The 23,569-nt window shown below is 37.3% G+C and overlaps 1 long non-coding RNA gene across 1 annotated transcript; it reads right to left on the reverse strand.

Annotated features, from left to right (window-relative positions):
• Positions 1-10,121: 10,121 nt before the first annotated feature.
• On the reverse strand, positions 10,122-22,068 carry LOC310886094. The gene is made up of 3 exons (XR_014575171.1): positions 21,573-22,068; positions 21,164-21,247; positions 10,122-13,580 (listed from the first exon to the last, which is right to left on the reverse strand). It is a non-coding gene; the product is annotated as an uncharacterized lncRNA (long non-coding RNA).
• Positions 22,069-23,569: the final 1,501 nt, after the last annotated feature.

Below are 23,569 nucleotides of genomic sequence, written 5' to 3' on the forward strand. Positions count from 1 at the left end.
CAGATCTTTATAGTACTTTTTTAATCTTCTTTCAACAGAGAACTGTGCCCTATATTGTGAATAACTGCAGAATTATGAAGGGATAGAATCATCCTTAAAGCTGCCTCACATATTTTAGGTTATTAAAAGCAACATAGTATTTTTCCAGCTATATGTTTCAGATAACTTTTAGGTTAAATTCTACTGTTCTCAGAGGTAAAGAATGAAAAGGAGCAGAAATGCTGGAGCCCTGAGCAACTTCTCATTATTCACAAGTATACACTTTGAACTTCCTTGGCTTCAATATTTATCCTGAGTGCCTAAGATATGGAGTCCATACAACTCCATAAAAGAGATAAAAGGGGGATAAAAGAGAAAGGAAGAGCTTCGAAGACAGAAAAAACTGCGCAGCCTCAAATCTGCATCTGCAAGTGGGCTCCCACTGCCACAACTGTTTTAAAAGCCATATCTCCCTTAATTCTGTACAAAGGTTCAGTTTTCCCTCAGCCTACAGAAAACAAAACAAAACAAAAAATGATTCAGTTCAGAAGCAAATACATGTGCTAATTCAGCAACTGTTCTATGCAGAATCCAACAGATGAGAGCCTGGGGGACACAAGTATGCTCCAGAAAGCACAGTGCTGTCTGGGAAATAAGTGAACCATTGAGAACTGGCACTCACCATGAAAAATGAGCAAAAGGAAGAAAGAAAAAAAAAAGAAGAAGAAGAGAAGGGGAAAAAGGGAGAAATGAGAGATCGGAACAAAAATTTCTAGAGGAAGATAATAAAAATTGAGAGAATAAAGAAAATATGACAATAACTGGGCCACAGCCTAGAGCAAAGATTTGGGCTACATGTGTCAATGGGAATTCAGTCCAGTAAAATAAGATGCAATGAATCAGAATAATTTGTTATCATGAAACAATAATATGTCACATAATGCTGCTAGTAAGCAAACCAAAGTAAACACAACATACAAATATACAGATAGGTCATTAAGGACTCCCTTCTTTCTCCTGGTACCAATTGCCTTTCGGCATGGAGGGGGAATACAGATTTTATAAGTTTATATTTTTCCCTCATCTGCCTCCAAAGCCAGAAATAATCAGTACTCTGTTCCACCCTCTATAAAATTCACTGAGGCATTCCTTTAATTATGCTTATAAATGCTTATGCTTGTGGGGCTACAGTGTGAACCAGGCGCCTGGCTGGAATAAGGGGAGCTGGAGAGAAGAGATGCTGAGGTTTTTATTTTAAAACAGATCTCTTTTCTGATCTGATTCACATTGCAGTCCTGCAACCACTTGTGTTGACATAGGGGTAGAAATTAATTAAGTCAGCACTGATGTTGAAGACAGTATATCATCAGATCATTGCCTCTTTGGAGAAAACAAACCCATTATTTGTGGAGCAGTGCAGCTGCAAATTAGAGGTGTGAGGAGAACGCATAACTGAGGGGCATATGAAAGGCAAATGTGAGAGGGACAGGAAATGTATGTGTGGGAAAGGCATGTGGAAAACAATAGGGGAAGAGGGAGAACAGGGTTAAAATGTGGTATGGATGCCTTGGCCAACTCACTGACAATTTTTGTAGAGCCTAATTAAAACTTTCCAATTTTGCTAGGTTTGTCTATTTTCAAATTTTCTGCAATTACTGCTGTAACTGAGACTTCTCAGGTTTACATCAGCAGCTATGCAGGCATGGGACTACCATACTTTTATCACTAAAATTGAAACAGTTGTTTCCCATTAAAGCACAAAAAGCAAAACAGCAGAGCAGAATCTACCAGCAGTTTTTTATCTATGCCAGTGCTTGCAACCACGTTCACTTAGCCCTATAAACAGGGTAGCCTGCTGTTAACAAATATCGCCTGAAGTAAAACACTAAACAATCTAAAAGAACCTTTTATACCTATTTTACATATTTATTTCCAAACATCTCCTAACAGTTGCAGTTAATGCATTAAGGTGCCCAATCCCTACTGGCTGTGCAAATCATTCTTTCCCATTTACGCCAGCAGTATTACCATGGTTACATTATGAGAATGTCTTAACCTGGCAGGTGGCTTATCAAAATGCCTAGTACCTAGGCAAGCCTGGTAAACAATCTCTATTTTTCCATCAAACAAATTAGTGTATCACATGCTCTGTTGTCCAGATCATGGTGCAGATCGTTTGTTTCTTTGTTTCTGGGTTAAAAAAATAAAAATAAAATGCAATTCTCTTAATTTTACCACTTACCCATTGCAAAATTGCTAATGAATCATTTTCTTAAAATGCAGTTTCCTCTACTCGCACTTTGATATATCTAAAAGTCTTTGTAAAGTCAACAATAACAAGTCAACAGTAACAATAACAAAGCTTTTTGAAACCCACAAAAAGCCAATGCAAGGTTTGTGTTTATAACTGCAGTTAAGGATAGATTTTAAATCTGAAAAGATCCCATACCAGCTGGAGGCTGGCCGTCTTTTACTTGTGTGAGAAGATTATTTGGAAGATGCAAAGCTCTGTATTATTGTTTTTTAACTGATGTTTTCAAAGATAAGTTCCTGAAGCTTTGCATATAGATTCAGATGTAAACAGTTGTGGTTGACAATACCAGAATTATTTTGTCATGGAAGTTAGAATATTTGGCTACTGGGTATCCAGACAAGTCATTCACATACAAATAGCAAAACATTCCACAGAACTTGAAGCAACGTGCCATCCTGAGAGGACAAAGAATCAGGAATATAGAAATAAAAGCGAAAACAGAACGGTTTTAGCATTTGGCTAAAAACTGCTAGCAGTTTTTTGGATTGATGCTACTGGCCATTGCAAATCATGGCCTAATACAAAGCCTTAGTAGCTCAGTTATTTTAGCTATAATTCTAAAGATGTTGTAATTGGCCCAAGTCCTACATGCAAAAGCTTGCTTATATTTTTGTTGTCTAGCTTTTAGTGAGGTGAAATGATAAGGAGCAGAGAGAATTTTCATTCTTAACACTTTCACACTGTTTGCCAAGACGTACTTTCTTACCTGAATATATGTCAACCTAGTAGCTTAAATACAAGTACCTAAAGTATATCACCCTGAAGCATGTAGATGTTTCATAGATTCATTCATATCACTGCCCCATACATTTTCTGTTTCACCGCAGAAAATACCAATCTGTTGTGTTTCTCAGCTTATGGGCACCTCTCCTGGCTCATACTGACTCCTCTGCCACATTGGTGAAGCTTCTTTCCTCCAGCCTTTGTACTGTTGCATTCAAGTTTGGAGACTGAAGTCTCAAGTCACTTAAAAGTGACTCCAGGAACTTTTTGCAATTGAGAAGAAAGCTGAAAAGCCTTCAGTGTTTAAATAGAAATGTAAGTTTCAAGTGTAGTATAAATGCTTCAGATCTCTTAACCTTATTCATCAATTAACATAGCTGCAACAGCTGGGTTTTGATCCATATTTTCAGAGAACAGTAATGCTGCTGATACAGCATTTCCAGTTCCGTCAGAGGAATACTGAAGCGGTTTTCAGAACATAATTTAAAAAGTACTCAGTTGACAGGATGTTTCTTCAGGGAACCATTGATCGCATTCTCAACTTGCTACAGAAACAGAGATAGTCTTCATTTTAATTTCAATATCAGCAATGCCTTAAGTGACGATCACAGCTAACCCATTTTAATGACAACCCTGAATGTTTAGAAACTCTAGCTATTCAATATACTTCTGTGCAGAGAAACAAGAACAGATGGATACTTCCTTAACACCTGCTGCTGTGGGAGTCTTTTGAAACACTTGCAAGTAAGAAATTATTACCGCTATAAAATGTCTCCCCGTTTTATTTGTTTAGAAGATTTCTATAGAGCACACATACAATTTATTTTAGGTTTCTGAAGTTAGGTTGTACTTTTGGAAAGCTAAGGAAGTATCACTCACTGAAGGAAAGCTTATTTCTATGCCTCATAAAAAGAGGTTTTAGGATATTATATTGAAGATTTACTGCAATCTGTTGTGTAAGCAGGCCAAGAGATGTGCATAGTATGCTACTACAGGAGTGCTAGAATAGCTCCAGGGACTAAGAGCCCAGTACTGCAAAGCACAAGGAGTTCCAGTGAACAAGAGAAAGCTTTCTAAGGGAAATCACAGAAAACTGAAGCCTAATGCCTTTTTTTGTTTGTTTTTTTTTTTTTTTGCCTCAACAACACACATTGCAGAAAGATGAAGTGCAGAGATTTTTGCTCATAATTGTCTTAATGGCCTTCCTCGGGTGATTTAAATTTTCCTTTGTTTCCACATGTAGCCAAAAGGAGCAAGACAAATTATTTCATAGGTTTGGAAAGCTCTGCTCTCTCCATTCTCTTCTGAAGTTATATGCATTGTTTTGTTTTGCCTTTTTTTTTTTTGGGGGGGGGGGTGTTTTTTGTTTTATGGAATCTCATATGCAATAGATTAAAGAAATAAAAATGTAAATTCTAAGGATCTGAAAGTAAAATGTGATTAGGAATTTTTATCTACCTAGATTATTTAATGAGTTTCATTTTCATTATGATTAAGAAATGGCCAAAAATAGCCCTAAAAACTGGTTACTTTAAATATTTTTTTTAAAAAAGTTTGACTTTTTTTCCAAAATGAAAAGAACATATTTTCTTCCTGTCAACTTTTGGCATAGGTGTTTCAGAAATAAATGCAGGTGATTGGGGATTTGGAAAATGGAGAGCATATCTAACATAGAAGTAAGGTATTTCTTCCAACCAGCCATTGAGGATTAACCATTAGCACATCACTCTGGTTCTACTTTACAGATCCACAGAGTTAAAAACTGAAATAAATACACTGGCAATTTACTCTGAGCTCTTGCATAATAGAGGTCATAATACCTCATCCAGTAATTCCTGACCTATAATTTCAGACTGGGCTGGAGGACACCTTTGGGAAAGATACACAATCATAATTTAAAGGCTTCACATAGCAGCAAACTCATTAATTCCCAAAGTAAGTTGTTTTTATTGTAAATTGCAATCATGCTAACATTATCTACATTATTTTAGCTTGAATTGATATGTTCGTCTTCACACAATTTTTATGTTATCTTATTGATTCGTGAGTTCTGTGATCTAGGTCTCTTCCCAATGTACATCCTGATAGACTATGATCAAATAATCAGTGACTTTCCTGTTGGATAAACTTATTAAATGAAGCTCATTAACTTAGCTTCTGGCTTTAAGGTATGTTTTCCAAACTTTGCCCAATTAAAAAGATTCAGAAGAAACCTACAAGTACTGTTTGCTCTATATGAGAGTAGACAGAAGAAAATAATGATTTCTTACTCATCTCTACACTAATGCCATATATAAGCATACAAATACACTTTTCCGTTTTCTTGGTAATTTATCTAAGGATCACAGCAATTACTTCAGACACTTCAAATATAAGGTTGTCCTGACAATTTACATGCATCTAGGATAAATCTTGTAATTTATTTTGGCTTCTTTGGCTCCTGAACACATAGATAAGTTTGCTGTATGTCTAGGATGTGAATTCCAAGAGATAAACACTAGACAGTGTTTAATGTACAAGTTTAGATAAACTGTTTATCTACTCTGGGTGATTAGGACCTGAGGTATATGACTTACGAGAAGAAGCTTAAAAGAACTGGGTTTGTTTAGCCTTGAGAAAGCTAGGGGGGAATTGTCTACAGATGTCCAGCAATTGGGTCTAGGGAAAATAAAGGTGGACTCACCTTGAGGGTACACAGTGAAAAGGCAAGATGCAATGGACACAAGCTGCTGGAAAGGAAATTCTGATAAAATATTAGGAAAAAAGATTACTCACATTGAGAGTAGCCAGACACTGGAACAGGTTGCCCAGGGAGGCTAGGGAATCTGCACCCTTAGAAATACTCTTGACTGGACAAGGCCCTGAGCAACCTGCCAGACCTACTCCAAATGGTGGGATGGACCAGGTTACTTCCAGAGAGAGGTTCCTTCCAGTCTAAAGGATTCTGACTCTGAGTAATTAATTAGCTCTACTCTTCTTATTCCCTGGTGAAACTGAAGTGATACTGTAATTTAGGTGTGAAATGCAGGCCTTTCTCTGTAGACCTTATGCAATATCTGACAGCAGGAATAAAGACTTTTACCAGATTCACACACATAAATGGCTATTTTAGGGACAACAGATGAATATCTGTCTCATCCATCCATTGTACTTCTCTTGGACGTCCCTTTCTCTCCTCCATGAATTGTACTGCTTCACTTTACAGCACAACCTGGTATGGTAAACTAGCATCTATTTCAGTTTTTCATGAAAGACCAGTATACAAGGTTCCTCATATATACCATGCTGTAATTTCCAGCTGTGGAGTAGTAGCTACTGCATAAAACACTGACTACTTCCTGCAGCAGGTGGGATGGTTGAGATGGAAAGGGAGCACTGGCCAAAGCAATTTTTTAATCAGGTGTTTTCTTCTTTGCTTTCATTGCCACTAAAAATGGTACAAAAAGTTATATTCTTGATACAACTACAAGATGTGCCAAAGCTAAATGCTGTTGAGCTTGCTTATCGGACATGATAAGCAATGCAATGTATATAATAAAGTTAACAACTTAATTTGTACCTGTTGTGTTCGAACGAATCATTCTATTATCTTTACTTAACATTCTTTTACACCCAGTTAAACTCATCCAGTGAAATACACATACATAAGAATTAGGCCTTTGATATGATCAGTAAATTAAATTAACTTGACTCCAGGAAGGAAAAGATAAGAAAATGCCTGTCCTTACAAGAAAGGTCACAAACAAAGAATAGGAAGAGTACAAACTTAAAAAATCCAGAACAGAAAGAAATAATGGCTTGAAGAATATGGAACTTGCTTTTTCTTTAAATTTCTGTCTTTCTGATAGAAATCTTTTTACTTGACACTTTACTGCGTTCCAGATTTAGGTCACTTTCTGGCTATATATTATGACTAAATACACCTAAAATGTGGCACGTTTATTGCATAGAAACCAAACATACTGTACTGCAGCAGCAAGAAACAAACAAATTTAATGGATTAAACTGCAGATAGATGTGCTGTTATGTTGTAAATATGTACATCTTCCTCCCCGTTTTCCTCTCAAGTTTGAGGCTCACATCAAATTCACATCCTTATATTGACAGGAGAAAAAAACTTCTGAAGTCAATACTTAAAACATTAGGAAAAGAAAAAAAAAACACAAGATGAAAACATGAATGTATTCTGTGGGTTAGTCACCTACAACTCTAGACATGAAAAGTCTTTTGTCCTGGGGTGACAGCCTGGGAAGTGGTTGTTTTTCTAGAATATATCTTTTGCTTTAAAGAGTATGTTTCCCTCTGCTAGTTACTGCAAGTTCAAATATAATTGAGGAGTTCGATGTACAAAATTAATCTCAGGAACAGAGCTTTTTACACCTCGTCTTTCCAAAAGCAAGTGTTTTTAGCTTATCTTTCTCAAAGCCTGGGCTATAACACGATCTACTCAAACAACTTGGAATATTTAAATGGTGTGGATATATCCAGGGAGTGTATGGATAAGTCAAAGTTAGGCAACTCAACTGGAAAAAGAAACATTTCTGCCAAGGAGGAAATACCCAGTAAGACTGTCACTACAGTGAGGTTTGTCAAGTTAATTCATTTGAAATATATCTGCTTCAAAAATAAAAGAAAGAAACAAACAAAAATTTTCCGTTCACTTTTTGAGCGCATGCACGATTCACCTGCCAGCATCCAGTTTGAGTAAAAGACATCGACTTAAACAGTGTCTTTTCAAGTTTTTCTGTAGACTGTCTCACTGTTTCAGACTACAAGTTTGTTTTGCTTTAACTATGTAAGATAATTTGTTTTCTCAGCCTTTGAATCTTGGCAGATGATAAAGTGATCACGCCCAAACAACAGTACCTGGAGCTTTCTTTTGCTACCACATCTCACCCACAACTTCTAACAGCCTCATTCAGTGACTCACTTGCCCTATTGCTCTAAAATTTCTCTTGCTCTTGAGAGCAGGGAATAGAAATAGTTTCATCTTTGGTTATTCATCATAGTGCCTTTTGCAAGTGTGTTGCTACTCGTCTGATTCATCTCCATTTTCTTAATCAAAAACTGAGAGCTTTGTTCATACAATGCATAATAGTATGTGGGCTTGCCTTTCAACCATATTTGTCTGATAAAAATGTATTTACAAGTAGTTATGTCGAAAACTCTGCAGCCATAACCGGATTTGGAACTGCAGTACAATTGAAAGTATGAAATGCGTTTGTATGTGTGTCTGTGAGTGTGTGTATGTACTTCTCCCTGTCTTCTCAAACAATAATTTAAATATAAAACTGTGAGTGTTATTTATATATCTACTCAAAGCTCTAGAGTAATTACTCTACAGTTTAAAAAAAAAAGAGAGAGAGAGGGAGGGAGGGAGAGAGGGAGGGAAAGAGAGAGAGATGCAAATGTTATAAATCTTGCTTTATGTTTGGGGACTGTACTAAACATAATTTGCCAGAAAGCTGCATCTTGTGTTTGCATAGTGTTTATCAGCCTTCACTATTTATAACAGATGGAACTAGGGCATTTTGAATGTTTCTATTAAACAGTAAATGACACTGCAGCATAAACACAATATTGCAGAAGTTTGGTCTTGCAAATTAAATTCTACGACCTGGAAGATAGCTTCCAAATTTAAAATCATCTTATCTTCTGTTCTGTAGAATATAACCATAGCACAATCCATACTCACTTGCTCGGAGAGGGCAACGTTATTGCTGCATACTCTGAAACACAGGAAAAGGAGCCATCTCATCACTCTCTGCAACTTCCTGAGGAGGGGAAATGGAGAAGAAGGTGCCAATCTCTCCTTCTTAGTCATGCATGGAAATGGCATAAAGCTGCACCTGAGGCGGTTCAAACTAGATATTAGGAAAATGTTTGCTACTGTGATGGTGGTCAAACACTGGAACAGGCTTTCTTGAGAGGTGGTTGATGCCCCTGCCTCTCAGTGTTCAAGAGGCATGTGGATAATGCCCTCAGTAATATGGTTTAAATTTTGTTTAGCCCTGAAGAGATCAGGCAGTTGGACTAGATGGTCTTTGTAGGCCCCTTCCAGCTGAACTATTCTGTAACAATGATAATCCTACAAGGGTCATTGCATGGATTTCATAAGGCACTACCAATTATGAAAATAAATAAATGGCCAGTCAACAAAGAAAATTTCTCCTGGCAGGTAAAGAAACCTCAGCCTGATTGTGATATTCATGCACCACCACCTTTCTGGTCAAAATATTTTTCCAAACTGATTTTAAGTCAATAGACAAAATAACAGCTCTGCTGCAGGGCACGGCTGGGCCCAGCAGTCAAAATGCAGCACCTGAGGAAAAACGTGTTCAAGAAAGGATGAAACGACACAGAAGCAAAGAGAGGAATGAGGAAAAAAGCATGAGAAACAATCCTGCAAACACCAAGGTCAAAGAAGGAGGGGAGGATGTGCTGCAGGCACTGGAACAGAGATTCCCCTGTGGCCTGTGGAGAGACTAGGAAGTGGAGGAGAGGAAAATGACAGAGGGAGCAGCAGAGAGAAGCTGTTATGGTCTGACCACAGGTCCCCATCTCCCCTCATGGCTCGGGGGGCTAACAGGAGTGGAGGGCTGAAACAGAGACTGGGAAGGGGCAGGCTGGAAATGTGTTGCTTTTGTGTTTGTCTTATTGTTTCTCACTATCCAAATACACTCTAACTGGCAATAAACAAAATTAATCTTCCCCAAGATGAGATTCTTTTGCCCATGAAGGTAATTAGTGAGTGATCTCACAATTTCTTGATCCAGGAGCTTTTTCATTCTCCCTGTGTCGCACTGAGGAGGGAGAGTGTGAGAGCAGCTGGGTGGGCGTTTGGCTCTCAGTCAGGGTTAACCTGCCACACCAGTGCATCATCTCTGGAGGCTTTTTAATCAAATGAATCCTTTGAAAAGATCACAGTTATCAAAAATATGTGCAGGAATGTTTGTATTCTCGAGCTAAGCCCATGACAGATTTCCTTTGCCACTTTTGTAAAACTGGACACTCCAGCAAAAGATACATCTTATCTCTATTCTAAACCCTATAATTTTTTAATTTCCCAAAGGTTATCCTCAGTAGTTTTCCTCATTTCTCATATTCCATTACAGGGCTTGGGTAGAAATGAATACCATTACCCAGAATAATTTTTTTAAAAATAGTTTGTGCTCTCAGTACACATTCAATCTATAAGATGTAAGGTAGCATTTATCAAGATGTGAATACATAACCACAATAATATCTTGTCCTTAAGTCCCTGAAACATTGCTGGAGCTTCACACTTGCTAAGCAGGGTTAAGGCAGTCTTCTGTAGCTTCCTGCAGCTCAGGCACTCTGCCATTATCACCTCAAATCAAGCGTGGTTGCAGACACAGCTTCACCCACATTTCTGACAATTCAACATATCAGATAGTGATAAATTTAAATGTTGCTCTTAGCTTTTTATAGCAAATATATAAAACACAATATGGTTGAACTTTGATACTAATATAAGCTATGTCGCTATAAACACGAGCAATATCACGAGTTATATTAGACATTTCAACAACACCTAGCTCAAGTATCTTTAAACCTTCCAAAATATTTACAGTATCTGGAAGTGATTCTAATGGGTCTGAAGCACTTGCAGTGTTCAGTCAAGTGGATTGTCCACGTATCTGAATAGTTTTTAAGTGACTGCTCAGCTGCCTCTCGCTATTCCGAAGACAGATTCTCCCCAGACATATCTCACATCTCTTCTTGTACTTGATGTCTGAGGCTCTTAAAGTAATTGCAGTGGAATTTTGTGTCTCCATCCTATTCCATTCTCACCAGATGACCAGAAAAAGATCCATATATCTGTACCTTGTTCTTCTGGCTTGGAGACAAGACAGTGTATAGGTGGCAGGTATATAAAATTTTTATCACACAAAAAATGAGACGTGGAAGCTGTAATTCCTTTAAATTTTGTCTTTGTTACTGCTTTTTCAAACATCTGCCCATTACACAAGACTTTGTGCCTGCATTCTCCCACAAAAAAACAAACCTCTTCCATCCATAAAATTGAAATTCCTTATTGACCATATATGTGACCTGTTTTAATTAGTGACACATAATAATTTCAGCAATCAGATATATAAAGCAGTTTAATAGATTTTTAGTTTTGTCTGGAGTGAAGAATCGTCTCCAAAAAACTTTCATCCAATTTCAGAATAACATTAAACAAATCTGGCAACTGAAAATATGCAAGTTTTTGTGTTTTTTTTTTTTTTTTGGTTATTATTAAAACAATTGGGTTTTATACTTTTGAAATTGCATGTGGCTGTTTCTAAGATATTGTTAAAACATGGTTCTTCTATACTCATGATAGCAGTACACACATTGAAATTAAAGTCCAAAAGTTCATCACGATATTAAAAAATAAGTTACAGTTTGTAGCAGAGTTTATTCCAAAAGGCTCTGATTTTTGGATTAGAGCTTTCATTATTGTCTTTATATTTCAAATTTAAGAATTTATTTTTGCCTCTATGAGCCTTTTCTTTCTAACATTTGGCATGACATAACTCTAATATTATTATTAATCTGTATTATACACATTCAAGCCTATTGCTCCCACTGCCCCAAATACCATAAAAACTCAGGGAGTTAAATATATTGACTGCAAAGCTAAAATTAAATGTTTTCTTCACAACTCACTGTTATACTGGAAACTGAATGGCTTATAACTATCCTGTCTTTAACTGATACAGGATTCTGAATTTTAAACAGCTGGTGGGGTTAGTGCAGCCAGCTATCTCATTCAAGCCAAACAATGAAACAGTTAGATTTCTGGTTGTTTTTACTAACAGCAGACAGCAATGGAAACTTGCATTCAAAGTTTAGACTAAGTGGTAGTACACGTCCCAAGCTGATGTTATTACGCATGCATGTGTATACACGAGGAGGAACACGAAACTATTTGAAAGCACAGGAAACAGCTGTAGAATTAATTGCTGCAGAAGGCAGACAAACCCAAACCAGAGAACTTGGAGTAAAATGGTATCAGGTAAAAGATATGCAAAGAAACTCTCTTCCATTTCTTACTTTCTACCATATTCAGGAAAAGAGGATTTCAAATTAATTTTTATAAAATAAACAGCATTACAGCACAGACATACCTGATTGTAAAATCAATTTCAGTAGTAAAAACAATCTAACAATTCTGAAACTGCTTAACTTCTCAAGCTACACTTATACTGAATCGTGTCTTTCTATTCTCCTTATAAACCAGGGAGAGGGGGGCAGAGGAGTGCTATTTCCAAAATGTTATAGCTTGTGTATTACAAATTGAAGGAAAATATATATATATATCTGTGAGGCAGTGAGGGGTTATTTTGCATTTCATTTAAAGCCAAAGCATATAGTTTGTAACTTAAAAGTAAATAGATCTATATTTAAATGATATATTTTTCTTATGGAGTGATTTGCTACAGGCAAAACAGCAATACCAATTTGTCATAAGGAAGCCATTATTCCATGCATGCATAAATGGAATACTTCTCAGTTAGCATTATCTTGATCATTCAGTGATAAATCTATTCCTTCTTACATGATTAATTGTAACTGCTATAATTACTCCTGTCAGAGATAAAGAAATAGTACGTTTCTTAAAAAAAAAAAAAAAAAAAAAAAAAAAAAAAAAAAAGAACATCACCAAAACCCAAGCTCCTAATAGTAAAACATGAAGTGTTCGGGGTATTCTGCTAGAACGTATGGGCAAATCACAAATGCTTATTCCTTTATCTCAAGGTTGCTTGTATTTTTAATCTACCACGGTCTAATGTAAAGTGCATATGGTTTTCAGGAATCTGGTCTGGAAATCAGAGATCTGTTTCCTCTAGAATGACTGCCTTAACCATAAACCTTTATTTCAGCTTTGCTTGTCCATTCTTTGACATGATCTTGTATGCATACCTATACAATGGTGCATTAGTCATGATTGACCATATCTAAAAATCAGAGTATATTTAAGGGATTTAGGTGTTCAAATGAATGCCTCTCTACACAGGCATTGTAATAGGGCATGAAATGACAGGCAGGAACACAATCCCCCAAAATTGAGTGCCTAAAGGATTAGACCAAGGTAGAATGGATTGCTTTCTGGAATATATCTGAGTTTTAGCCTGATGTAAAAATAATTTAGGTAGACTGGATTCTTTCTGTTTTGATCACATCATCATCTCTCAAATGCAGCTGTTGATGTAGGCAGCTTCTTCTGATTTGTTGTACATTAACAGCAGCCACAGTGCCCCAAAACAGCCAGGGGATGAGCCGTGCATCTTAGAGTTGTGGAGGCAATTTAACGCTCCTGGAGTACACCTGATCCATCTTTTGCAAAAGGTCTTTTCTGTGTAGTCTGGCTGCGTGGCAGCCACAGCAAACAGTTGCAGTACAGGAAAATAATACTGAGACATGAGTATCCAAAGGTGAACAAGACTTGGATTTTCCACTTGACTTGGCATATGGACACCACAGAGCACTGGACATGCTTCACCAACACCTCTGCTTCCCCTGGCTGGCAGGAAACAGCTCTCACATTTCCCTTTGGAAAAAAAAAAAAAAAGCCACTAACTCCCAAGGATGATGAGACTGAGAGAGAATTCGACTGCAGCTCCCAAGGGAACAGCTCCCAAGGATGATGAGAATCAGATAAATCAATGTCTCTTTACTTCTGTTCTGTCTAGTCAGTAGTACAACTTGGCTCATCAGAGGCACCGAGGTGTCATGTTCAATCAGTGGTGAAAGGTAGGAAGCTTGTTTAGGTCGCCTGAGGTCTTTTGGAGTTACCCACCTCCAGGCCAGGCCTTTACTTCCTAAATGTCACAAAAAGTAAAAGAAGTGGTCTAAATCCAGCCCTAAGTGTCACTGACAGTGAAACTGAGACTTCTGCACCACAACACTGCCCCAGAATATGGCACTCAGGCTCAAATTATCATGCACTTTTGAGTACTCTTACACACAAAATTAACTGTGCCCAGCAAGTAAAAATTTGGTTTCTCTCCTATTGTAAACTATTACAAGCTTTTTTGAAGGGTCCAAAACTTAAAGTTTGATCTCCAATGCAAGATTATAGTGCAAATAAAACCCAGAGATATTCTCTCTGAAGATAAACACATTTCAAAGAATGCAAAGTGAAAACATTCCAAACATGCAATTACATAAACTATTTTATTTTGTAACACAACTCAGTAAAATATTAAATTTTTAATGTTACTTTACTATAGAATATGCAAATTAACAGTTACAAGTCTACATTTTCCAACAATAGATGGCACTAGTAAATCCTGCATTGGCAACATTAAATAATGTTTTAGTGTTTTAATATATGCAAAACTAATCATAACTGCCTAAATAATATAGGGTGATCAACTCTGCTCTAAAACATTTATACAGATTTTTTCAGAGCAAAACAAGGAGTTATGATAGCACGAGCAACATTTCAAAAATGTTTTACTACTTGCAATGATTTATCTGAACTGGGAAGTAGGAAAACATTCCACTTTCAAGTACATTGGTGGAAATCACAATTTTCAATGCCACCGAATAAGAAGAGGATTCTGTTTATTAGCATCCATAAAGCTTATTGTATACTTACACAGGAGCAGTACAACTATTTTTAGCTTTCAATTAAAAATTAGCAAAATAATTTTAGATATAAATTTCCCTTAGAACAGTGCAAAAGTCACTTAGAGATGGACACAAAGCCTGCAGATGTTTCTTAGTGCAACAGCATCATGTCTACTTCTTCAGGAGTTATCCCTCAGGAGAGGAGGAACTGCATGGATTTTCCAGCCTCAAGAGCTAGTTATCACGAGTCGTACTGCAAAAATACCAGTCTGCTTAAGAATGCTGCTGTAGCAGATGAGGGATCTACACTATGACATGCACACCTCAGCATGGCCCTCGGATAACCAGGTTTTTTTTAGCAACCACAGAAGGCCACTGATCTTTGTACAAGATGTTATCTGTGTTCTTCAGCAAGATGAAGGTAGGATTGAAGTCAGCTGATTAGCAGCAGGTGAGAAAAGACTAGGCACAGGATTTATAAATCTGAGCCAGCAAACAGAGCACAGAGGACAATGGCAGATAAGAATTCACATATTAGTAAGTCAGACTTGCGTCTGTGGTTTCCGCAATAGCTCTTTATTAGCACGTGGGTTGCTGAAATGTTTTCAGCAGAACAAAAGAAAAGGAGGAGGGGTGAGGGAAGAAATACAGACTTCACATCAAAGTGAGAGTGCTAGCTCTCTGGGTATTCAGGCCGATGCAGCAGAGGTGTAAGAAAACATGGGGGTGACTGACCTCTGTCTAAGCTGAGATAGCTCACTCCAGAGTCAACCTGCCATCAAATGTCTTCTGTATTACAGACCAGCATCAGTTTAGATCTTGATAGTTATTATGCATCATTATAACAAAAACTTTTTTTTTTTAAAAGACTTTAGGCAATAAAGCACATGATTTCAGAAACAGGAAAAGGAGTGAGGCAGCAGTGTGTGTTTTGGTATTCATGGTAACAATAGTTTGATAAATTTACTATCAAGGTTACTTTTGCCATTATCCTCCCACTCACCCTGTTGTACATCACTCGTGAATAACTGCTGACTGTCCCTGAGAAGGAAGCACCATCAGGCAAGTCGGGAAGACCTGCACACAACTCTGAAACACAGTTCTCCTTCTCCCAGTAACATGGAGAACTCATTGCACGTACTGCGGCAAACATCCAAGTTTCACGCAAGGTTGAACTTTAGATGTCGTTGGCATGTTTGTAACAGCCAGGCTTAATCAGTCCCATTGTTTGGAAAAATTGGCCCTAAACAGAAATAACCATTCAATTTCTCATTTAATATCTTCATTTTTAATTGGCTTGTTGCATTCTTTATATGCATTGGAATCCTGGTACACTAGCTCCTGTGGGAAAATAGCACTCAGCAATTTGAAGCTGTTAGCTGCCTTGAACATAGGGGATCTGATTCTCATTTATGTTACAGTCGCTTTATATTGCTCTGACAGTAAATTGCATTTACACTCAGTAAATGAACAACCAGAGTAGTATAAAGTAACTTTAGCATGAATGAGAATTAGGCCCAAAGCCTTCCTAAGTTTTTATAGCAACACTGTTTTTCATCTCAATTGGTGAGATAGGAATTGATTGACAAGCAACTTAGCAACACGGTATTACCTAGTTTGGAAGGAGAATTGAGCTAGGGATTAGAAAACCCCAATTCAGCGAAGGATATCAGACTGGCTATTAAAAGTCTTAAGTCCAACAAAACACTAAGGCCAGATGGTTTCAACATACATTTTTACAATCAGCTAGGTATAAAAGATGAAATAGCTCCCCTGCTAGTTAAAGTATTTCAAAATTATTTACAGATGGGAATTAATGTTAATGAGTCATATAGCTAACTCCCTGCATACCATCCTGAAAATTTACCGCCCTCAAGTTTAGTCCCAGTCAGTACACCAGAAAGGTTCATCTTTTGGAAATGGAAATAGATTTTCCTTGTTTTACCATGTAAAACTAACCATTTCAATTTCACATCTAAGAGGTTTACACAGAAGTAGAGTAATAAGGGACAGAGGTAATAACAGAAATGTCCTCAGTGTGAAGGTTATTTTAATTGTAAATTCCCATGGCTGGAAGATTTACTCATAAAACATAGCATAGAGTAGAAGTGTATTATAGAGAGGAACGATATTAAAGATATATGCAAGAGTGGTTCAGGGGAATATAGAGCTCTTTATCTCTAGGTGAATGGCTCACAGCCATATTAGGTGAAAACGCAAATTTTACCATTTTGGCAATTGTTCATTTACTTTGATTAAATGATTTGCATTAATCCATTTGGTTCCTCTGAGGCAGTCACCCCCATGACCAAAGCTTTAGTGGGCCACCTAGCTCCACGTGTGGGCAAAAGACTGAGAATACTCTGTTCTTTTTACCTGGACGTATTTATCCATTTTTGTCCAAACAGAACTGAGTGGTATAAGCCAACTGTGAATTTTTAACAAACACTAAAGGAAAGAGAAAATTCCCCCTGTGGACTTTAGCTTAGCCAATGCAGTTGACAGAACTATGATCTCACAAGGATATTTTATTGCCTATGTCTCCTAAAGGTATATTGGTTTAGATCTTTTCAACTGAATGCATGCAAAGGAAGGAGAAATCAAATGTATTCTGTAGCTATTAATCAAAGACTGGATAATGTTCCTGACCCTTCAAAAAAGCCACGGATTTGAAGTGGGGGATGGAGTAAAAAATATCCTTATTTTAAGAGGATCGATCCAAGCAATAACCTTGACTAACAAATTAGTAATTTGGGTATTTTATTACACAAAGAAAAGATGAGAATTTATTTTTAAATTGCGTTTAGACTGGGCTGGATATCTGAAGAGTAAAATGAACGCCATCCCTGGAAGTGTTCAAGGCCAGGTTGGATGGGGCTTTGGGCAACCTGGTCTGGTAGGAGGTGTCCCTGCCCATGGCAGGGGGTTGGAACCGAGTGATCATTATGGGTCCTTTGCAACCCAAACCATTCTGTGGTTCTGAGATCATTGCGATGCTTCTTGACACAGAGCCAAACTCAGATCAAGGTCATAAGCAAGTGGTGGTATTTCAACACCTTCCTTTCTATTTGTTTCCATGATACAGGAAAATATGCACCCCAGTCTTGGGCTGCTCTCCAGAAACTCAAAGAATACAGTGACCTAACTCAACACATGGATTTTGAGGTGGAGGAGAGTGATTGGAGTGTATCTACAAAACCAGTTGTGATGCAATGTCATCAGGTTCAACAGAATGCAACATATTTATTCTTCTAATAACAGAGCTGCTTAAATGTAAATATACAGTGTTTTTGTGTGCATACACATACAAATATATTTGTTTATATATACATGGAAAAGCTTTTCAATAACCTTGCCTCTAAGCTGGTTTTGTTTAGAAAAAATATATCGACAAAATCTTAAGGACAAGAAGAAATGCCTTAGCAACCTTTCAGCTTTTTTTTTTCCCCACTGTCACTCACAAAGGGTTTTTTACTTCTGTGGAGGGATCATCCCTACCATTCCCAAGCCACCAAGTAAAGATTAATATGAACCTACAGCCCAACAGAGGGACTTGGTTTAGCATTTGTAAATGTAGCCTATGTTAAATTAATGCATTTTTTTTCTGTGTACAAACTTAAAACTACGCTTTTGTCTCACTAATCAACACAGATAAAGTCAAATGGAATCTGAATAAACAAATTCAGATTTCTCTCCTCCCCACAGATAAAAATCTCACTGATCACACTTCCTTAAGAGATTCATTTCTCTTAGGTACCGTTAGCTTATCACTAGATCTCATTTCTCTCTTCCTTTAAACAGCAGACAAATTAACTATATTCCTTTATCAAGGTCCTTTCAATTGCTCATCTTACATATAGGGATAATCCAAAATGAATGAGACCTAGAATAAATTTCTGTTATTAGCCATACATAGTTACAGACAAATGCTACTTTAAAAAATAAAAAATAATTTTAAAAAAAGATTGCATTCTGGATCTGGGTAGCAATACTGGTTAATGTAGCGTTGTCTGCATTTCCTGCATTTCAACTTGACTTTAATTACAATTGTTTGCTAGATAATAACAACTGACCCAACCACTTCTGTATACAAAGGAACTACTATCAGATACCTTATTTTAACTGTCTGGATTTAGAGTTAGGTGAAGGCAGATAAAGCTTCTGTAGAGACCATTAAATGATTGACCTTTAGCTTAGATGAGAGAAAACAAAATGAAAAATACTCAAGTGTACAGAGAAACAGATGCTTAAAATACCTCTTCAGAAAAGGAAAGAGGTTTTCTTCTGGTCATTTCTTGAATGACCTCCTCCTGACTTTCCAGTCATTCAGTTATTCTCTTCGGCTTTTCAAACACTTCTTCAGCCTACTGAAATCTCCAGTTTTGAAAGAAGTCTGATACTCTCTAATACCAGCCAGACATAGGTTTTATTTCTTATAGAACCAGCAGTACCTCAAGTACACAAAATAACAAAAGGCCATTACTGAAGGAAACTGAAGTTGCTTTTGGAGGAAACTCCTCATCATGAGAATTGATGGCAGCTATGCTCAGTAATAGGCTTCTACCATTTCCATGCTTTGTGCATGGGCTGCTAAATGACTGAAGGCAAAACTACAGGAGGTGCCAGTAAGTACTAAACAGCACTGTTGTAGCAATTATTGGTCCAAATTAGCAAAGCTCAGCTAACAGCTGATTCACTTGTGTTAGTAATAAAGAGAGTTACTAAAAAGCCTTGGGCAATTCTCTAAAACCTCTCTAAATCCAAAATGTGAAACATAATTCCTTACAGCAACAGCCATGCACAGAGCCTGCCATCAAATGGCACTAACTGCAAGGAATTGTGCATGCATAACCCCCTGCAAACAATAAATCAAGGCAAATTCCTCAGAGGTATACACAAACAATAGCTATCATTAATACTTACTGCCCAAGTTAATGATAACAAACTTATGCTAACTCTTCAGGAAAAGTCCATTTCCACTTTTAGATTTTCAGTGCACACCAGCTTCAATATCCAAACTGCACATAGCACTGAAACCCTTCAGACTCGGGAGCATCTCTTGAGACCTAGTTCATCAGAATGTTCCTTTGTATAAAAACACTGTAAACTGGAAGGTAGCCATCCAGAAAAAAAAATAATCTTGAGTATACGTCACTTCCTGAATCATGGAGAGGAGGAAGAAGGGAGGAAAAGGCATTAATAGTCTTGACTACTTTGAGGGCTGTGAGCAACCAGGGGCTAGTTCTGTACACACAAATTTCAGGGTTCACAGAAGTAGAAGAATGAAGCCAACAAAGCAGTAACTTTTCAAAACTGAGAGAAAACTTTTCAACATAAGAGTTCAGACTGCACTGTGATGAATCAAACACTGTCATACACTAGCCCCCCAAATATTGTCTATATTTCATCAGAGGAAATTTCAACCCAAACCCTTTATATTAACTAATCCTGTCTACTGATCCCTTCATTTGCTCGGAAATCTTTTTCTCTTTTCAACAGACAGATGTTTCCTTCCCCTCAGTTCCTTTCTTTTTGAACATTTTCATTTGAAGGATGAGAAATAACTGGTACACAAATACTACAGCTGATATTACTTTCAGTCTTGACATGTTAAAACAGATGCCATTTGAAATAACAAATTAGTGTGTAAAGTTTTCATTTTTACACATTAGAAGTAATTTAGACAACAAATACAAAGGCTTAACAAACATATTAAGACTAAAAGTTCATTACTTATTAAACTAAACAGAGGTAGTAAAAGAAACATATCAAAAATAGTGTGAATAAAATCAGCAAGTTGGTGGTGATTTATTTCAGTTCCTATTACCAAATTAATAGAACTAGGAATCAGTTATGAAGCTGAGACAAGAAAAGAAATGCTTTTCACTGGTCTTGCATTATGAAAGAAATTAGTGTTGTACTTTAAAATAACTCTTTTCTTCCCAGTTTTCCCATACTAATAGGGATTTTATTCTGTCAATTAAAAAAAAAAAAATTAAATTGTAACGACTGCTTTCATGGAGTTATCCTTGGGCTGAATATTCTTAAAGAAGAACAGAGACGAAGTAGGCTACTTGAACTACAGTTTCACTACTGTTTTCCCTTTGCCTTAAATGTTGTAATTGTTAATTATTATTGCTCTTGTTCTTACTTCCCCTATTGCAAACAATAACCTAAAAACCAAACAGGATTGTTTAATGCAAGAGGTTTCTATGCAAAATAGTTGCTCAAAAAACAACAACAAACGAACAAACAAACAAACACGAAAAAAAAACACCACTTCTGTAACTTTGGCAACACTTGCAAACATAAAAGACCAATCTGGGAACTCATTTTAAGGTTTCACAGCCTGTTATCAGAACTGTTTTTCTACAAACACATTCGTTCTTTATAGAATGAATACACTGGCATAACAAGAAAGCAGTACTCCTTAAGATAAAGTAAGGAAAAAGTAAAAAATAAACAGAAAGATACAATTTCATTTCTTGGTCTTGGGATCTTTGATTTATGCAGGTTCGTCATACAATAGCTAATACAGTAGCTTGCCTAAATACTCACGTGTATCTGATAGAAATTAACATCTGTCTAGATGACATAGCCAGGTGCCTCAGTTTTTGCCTCCTCTTGCACAAAACAGAGTATCTAAGATAAAGGAGGGACACTTCATTTATACCTTTTAGTTAACAGGTTACATGTTATGTATGACTTTGTTCACCCCAGAAATGATTCTCCTGTATTCAGTCTTTGATAAAATCTCTGGACTTCTTAAATATCGGGTTAAATGTTTTATTTTTAATATTGGGTTGCACGCCCTACATACAGTTAAAATAATCCAGTCATTTCCCAGTTGATCTCAGACTTTAGGGCTGAGACTGCTGTGGGACACTCAGCCACACAGGAAAAAAGTCACTCTTCCATCTTTCAGTAAGGTAAGCTCCCAAAGTGTTACAGACAAATACTTCATTACCTGGGACATGACAAAACTTGGATATCCAAACTAATCATAGTCTCCCAAAACATAAATTGTAGGGAATACAGTGTAGAGATACAGAAGAATCACCACAGGAGTTATTCAGCATCCACCATGAGACAGAGCTATGAACAGAACAGATTCAGTCTCCATGCTGTGCTCTCTAGCACCCTCTGATCAACGTTTTCTGGCATGCAGCCCCAAATCCAAGCTGGCTCTGCGTGCCCCCTAAGTGCTGCTGAGGAAGTTAATAAACCTCCTGGAATTCACAGCACTGGGAGGAATAATGCAAAGACATGAGGGTAGCTGTATGGTGCTCAGCAGGGTGCTGGGACTGAGCCCGAGCAAATGAGCCCAGCTGGTTCTGCTGAGGACCAGCTAATTGCCTCTGAAACATGCACCCCAGGATTCATGGTTCACTATAAGGAGCAGGCTCCAGCTTGCAGGAGTCATTAATTGATCATTCAGCCATGGAGAAGTAGCTAAAACTGCTTTGGACTTACTAGCGCTGACCCTGGAGGCAGAGTAGTTGTGATCATGCAGCACTGTGCCTGACCCAATAGGCCCTGCAGATCTGAATGAGATCTGCACGGAATCAGCCGTATTGCTCTTCTCTCCATATCAGGGTAACTCACCAGCTGGATATTCACCCTTAATAATCAAGGGTTACATGCAAATCCTAGGCAGAAGCGGTGGTATGAGTCTACCTTCTCTTAACAAGTAAGCCATATTTCAACCACTTTTTAAAAATGACTAATGACCTTATGAACACCCTATAATCACACTCATTCATCTTTTCACCAGCAGATGTCAGGTCATACATTCTTGCATGAGGGGAAATTAGAGAAATGTGTTATAAGATCTCATCAAGAGGTATTTTTGTGATCTGCTCAGTAATTTTTAGCCTAAGCAGAAAGTGCTTCTACATTTTCTTTCACTAAATTCTATTTAACATCAGATAATTCCACTTAAATGTAAAGTATTTCTTTAACAGACGGCGTTTTCCCCATTCCTCATGGTCTCTCCAGTTGCATTTACTGCAACTGCTGGTAGTAAGTTTGAACACTGGCAGCAGTATTTCAACAAAAAGATAACTGTCTGCAAGATACCTCTTCCCTACTTTCTTTTTTGCTTTTTTCTTATTTAAGAGGATGGAAATTTAGTAGTTTCCTCCATGCCTCTTGGTTCCTGCTGTAGACCACCTGCTGGAGGTTATTACAACTCCACCATCACATCTATGACATTTTTTTTTTCCTAATTTATTCAAATTTAACTATTTCTGATGAATTCTTCCATAAAAATTGTGACTCTGGCTCATGATAGAAGTTATTATTACCATATTTGCCATCTCACTGACATGAAATTCAAATAATTGTGTTATGATCAGAAACATGAAATAGATTTCATTTTGCAGAAAGTTGACATTTCAGCCAGGACAGATGTCTGTTATACTGATTTATTTGATTAGGACAAAATACTGTGAAACATTTTTCCATTATGATACTCATCTGCAAGAGAAGATTTCTTATTTACGTATGAGTAGAGTGAAAGTGCTTTGACCTAGGAATGAAGAAACTTCCTTCTCTCCTCTTTATATTGCTATTTTATATTTCTGTGTATCTCTGGATGCTCGTTAGGTAGCAAGACTTGAGACTTTTCCTTAGCAAGCTGGCAAATATCCTCCTCTTCAGCATAAAGTGGCACTTCAACACTAACTCTTAGCTAGTATTTTGGCAGAGCAGGATAGACTCCCTTTCTCTTGTATGGCAAACTTGAGCTTCACTTGCTCAGGCAGACTCCTCTTTGAATGAATATAGCAAACAAGAATTTGGTAATTCTCTAGAAGTGCTGAACAGAATTCAAACTCTTGATGGCCTGTTGTACTGGGTTTATGTGGCAAGGTTTTGGTAGTGAGGGCTGCAGGGGTGGCTTCTGTGAGAAGAATCCAGAAGCTGCCCCATGTTAGATAAGGGTCTATTTCAGCTGGCTCAAAA

This window comes from Anser anser (assembly GCF_964211835.1).
Source record: "Anser anser genome assembly, chromosome: 1".
Lineage (NCBI taxonomy): Eukaryota > Metazoa > Chordata > Aves > Anseriformes > Anatidae > Anser > Anser anser.